The sequence below is a fragment of the Lygodium microphyllum genome, chromosome 27 (genome assembly GCF_053477565.2).
Source record: "Lygodium microphyllum isolate KBCC chromosome 27, Lygodium_microphyllum_v1.1.10, whole genome shotgun sequence".
Taxonomy (NCBI): domain Eukaryota; kingdom Viridiplantae; phylum Streptophyta; class Polypodiopsida; order Schizaeales; family Lygodiaceae; genus Lygodium; species Lygodium microphyllum.
This window is the reverse complement of record NC_141161.1, coordinates 113,467,489-113,471,982: the sequence shown is the minus strand read 5'-3', so window position 1 is coordinate 113,471,982 and position 4,494 is coordinate 113,467,489.

The window sequence follows — 4,494 nt, the reverse complement described above, 5'->3', positions numbered from 1 at the left end:
CTTGTTTCCTAGATGCAAACTTTATTTGTAGAGGTCTTGGTCAACATGTAAAAGAGTGCCCAGATAAAGCTAAACCTGAAGACAAGAAGACTCAAGTCTAAAGGGGCTTAGCCCAAGAATAATAGAGAATCACTAAAGAACTTGGCTCATCAACCACTTGTTGATAATAACATTTATGTTGTCTTCTTGCACAGTGCTGGTGAAGATGGGGTAGCTGCTCCTAATCATAACTAATTGGGGGATGTTGTAATTGATATTGATTGCCTAGAATGTATTTGGATTGGTTGCATTGGTTAAAAAGAAAGCATACCCCTCATTGCTAAGAAATGTAAAGCGTGATGCATTTGCACTTTAAGAGGTAAAACTTGGAGCAAAAGAGGATAGATAAATCAAGTGTAAAGGACATATCTCATTTAGTGATTAGTGTAGGCAAGGCAAGAGGGGAACCATGGTGGTGGTTAAAGAAACTTTGAGACCTTCTTTATTTTTTGCAAAGGTGATGACAGTCTTGTTGTTGTCATTATTGAGATTGCCACTGAGAAATGCTTCATTGCTTCAATCTATGGTCCAAGTGCACCTGTAGATAGAGCAAGTCTTTAAGTGGAAATGCAAAAATTCATACTAAAAGATAATCATACATTTATGGGTGATTGGAACACGACTCTTTACAATTTTGATAAATCACATGGTTCTACCTTGATGTTTCTCATGGAGAGATACAATTAGCATGAGTTTGAAGGGTCCCAGGAGTTGGTATACTCATCTTTTTGAGTATCCATCTCTGGCCATGTTCATGTGCTTTGGTCTTTTAGGCTTAATGTTGTTTTGACTATTGGGAATGGCTCTCCTTTGTTCATATTTAATCTCTCCTTTTTGAGGAAAGAAAGATTATGCTAAATATTGAAGGAGGCATGGCCAAGCTACAACAAAGCATCACTTCACCCAATTAGGTGTTGGCTTGACTGCATGAATGCTATTGTTGATGTAGCAAAAGTCTTTGACCACTCTCAAGCACAAGAAATAATGATGAGTAATTTAAATTCTTCAAAAGAATTTAAATATGCAATCCTATAGGCACTCAAAGTGGTCCCTTAAGACACCATACTACAGTAGCTACTTAAAGTTGTCGAAGCCTTCTTGGAATGCCTCCTCCACTATCACTTGTAGAGGCTGCCAAGATTTAGCTGAGGGTCTCCTCATATATTGTTGGGGATGCATCAACTAGTGCATTTCCTAAGGCTTTGAGAGTCAAGAAATATAAAGAGAGATCCACTAGGATTGATGATGGTAAAGGACAAAGGCTAAAAGATGACATGGACATTGCAAGATCATTCACAAGATATAGTCTTACTATTATTGGTGTAAAGCATGAGTAGCCTAAGATTGATCAAGGAAAGCTAAGAGAGTGTTTGAAGGAAAGTGATAATTTAATTAGCATTGTTGAAGCTACTCTTATGAGTAGTCCATGTTGAATGGAGGAGTTGAAGTTCACGGTACATAAAATGGCTAAACCCAAGTCACTCGATATTTTCAAAATACAAGCTGAAGTTTTTCAGGCTCTGTGGAATGAATATATAGATGGAATGTACTATATTTTCAATCATGTTAGAAGGGTTGGTGAATTCCTGCTTGCAGAGCTCAATTAGGGACTTGTAAAGCTCATTTCTAAGTTACTTCACACAGTCACGTTGGATAGCTCAAGATCCCTAACTATGCTCAATGTGGCGTATAAGATTGATGCCAAGGATCTTGATAAGAGGATCAAGTTCAATCTTTCCAAAGTGTTGCATGATCAATAGCACAGTGTTGCATGCTCAACAACATGGTTTTGCATAGGGTCACAAGTTTCATGATGATGTACTAAACTTGATGCTATCCATCGATTTTACACTATCATTCAAGTTGCAGTTCTCATCCTGATAGATATGGACTTTGATAAAGCATATGATAGGACCAGATGATAGTTCATTGCGGAGGTAATGGAATCTATGGGATTTGGTCTACGATTCATAAAGATAGTGAGATGTATATTTGTGAATGCTTCTATTGTTCTGAAAGTGAAAGAGGTTTGCTCAAATATCTTTGTGATAAGGAGATCTATTAGTAGGCAGGGGTGCCCCTTGGCCCCCTCTTATTTGCAATTATCACTGATCTTAAATATTTTGAACTTGAAGATTAGACAAGGGCTTATCAAAGGCCTCTGTATCCATAGGAGGAATCATTTATCACTCAATTCTTTGCACATGACAAGTCTAATTTGGTGAAAACAAAAGATCGGTCTATGAAGGAATTCCTATGTGTATACGATATTTTCTATGAATTATCCAAGTATTTTATCAACACTACCAAAATAGAAATAGTGCCCTTGAGCTTTGATGAGCCTCCCAACTGGATATTGAATCTTAGCTTCAAGATAATCAAGTAGGGACAACCATTTAGGCAATTAGGCTACCCTTTGGGGGTTGGTATCTCTACGATGCAAAACCCAAACTAGATGATCTTAGAGGTTAAGAGAAAGGTTGATGCTTACAAAGGGAAACACAAGGATCTTTTGAACAATTCCTATGTAGGAAAACTCATGAAATGTAGGAAATTCTCTCATTTTTCCTAGGTATGTATACATGGATTCCTTATGCATAACAAGGGAATTACATTTCTCACATCTCATGGTAGGGAATCCTAGGCATGCATTTATGATTTCCTTATATATAACTAGGGAATTTTATTTCCCACACCTTAAACTAGGTATTTGCAGGTCATGTAAATGGGAAATCCCATTTCCCACCTAGCATAGTAGGGAATTGTAGGCCCCACAACCAAGGAATTTGGTTCCTCACATTTCATACTAGGGAATTACAAATATCAACATCAAGAATATATACATTGTGGGAGATTACAAATAGTCATATCAATATATAATTTGTGGAAAGTGGTCACCCAATAAATTAGATTTAAATTAAATGGTTACTCTATAATACAACATTTCTTCTTATCCCTTTTTACAAAATTTGATAAAACTCTTTTACTTACTCTAGTGGTTATTTGGTGGTGAAGGAAGTCAAGTGAAGGTAATTAACTATATTGATCAACAATTTAATATTGAGCACTATGTGGCCTAGGTAAATACTTATGAAAATTACTCTAAAGATTATTTGGTGGTGGAGGAAGCCGAGTGAAGGTAACTATATGGATCAACAATTTAATATTGAGCACCATGTGACCTAGCTCAATACTTATGGAAATTAGGAACCTATTTTATGAGCCATTTATGCATCTTTTTCCACACATTTCTAGTGCATGTGCATTGCAAAAAGAGATAAAAATGATCCTCTTTTCCATAAGTGTGATGTCCTAAAATAAGCATCAACATACTTGTCTACCTATACAAAAAACTTCAACATAACTAGCCTCCTAAGAAACATATAGAACTTATAGAGAATGATGTGCCATTCCATCTTGGTAAGGTTAGGCATTTTTTATTTTCTCACATACATACATTTATTGCACTTACTCCAATTCTCCCAAATCACAGTAGAGTTTAAGGACACATTGCCCATCTTACCTATGATCAAGCATAATTAAGGTTAGAAATATTGTAATAAATATCAAATCCATAAGGTAAATGGGTTGGTTTTCCAAGGCACACGTGTTAAGGAGTATTTTAAAGTAATTAGCTATAAACATACCTAGTTAATTTCTTGTAATCATACAAGTCTTTTAAAACTTGATATTCTTTTGAGAATTGATAGGCTAATTTAAAATATTCATTAATAACAAATATATCCTCTTTGAAGCCCAAAACATTCAATCAAATAGAGAATTGAGGTGATGAATTAATCCTCAACAAAGACACCTAGCCAATCTTGAGTATTTCAAGCTATGGCTATTGTTTTTTATGTTTATCATGGGCAAATACCCTCTCAGGAAGGAGGCTCCATAATGGGTCAAATATGAATTTATTGGGAAGGGCTTTAATCATGTTTGGTTGGGGTTAGAGAGAGTTAGTCTACTATCTTCCTTGGTTAGTAACCTCTTCTCTTGAGGAAGATAGTGTGTGCTTACAATATCACAAGATCATGCACTTAGTTGGTGCCAACAAAATGTAAAGTATAAGTAATATAAATGAGGACCCTCATGACAAAAACCACAATATAATTTATATATTGGCATGGATATTTCTAGCACCCCCTCTTGATACTTAATAAATTCTACAGTCACAAGTAATTGATGCTAGAACCATGAATGCCCAAGTCTTGCATATATACTATATGTGCCTCAAAGACAACACAAAGAAGCCTCATCAATTATGAAGCATGGATTAAGAAAACAACTCCCTACATGTGGTAGCTCACTAATGTGCAGTAGTTTCTCAAAGCTCCAAGAGGACCGTTCGATAATTCAAGCATTGAAAAGGCCGCATAATATCAAAGAAGATTCAAGCCTCAAGCTATTAATCATAGCAACAACTAGACTCGGAAATTATCCCCAAGAACA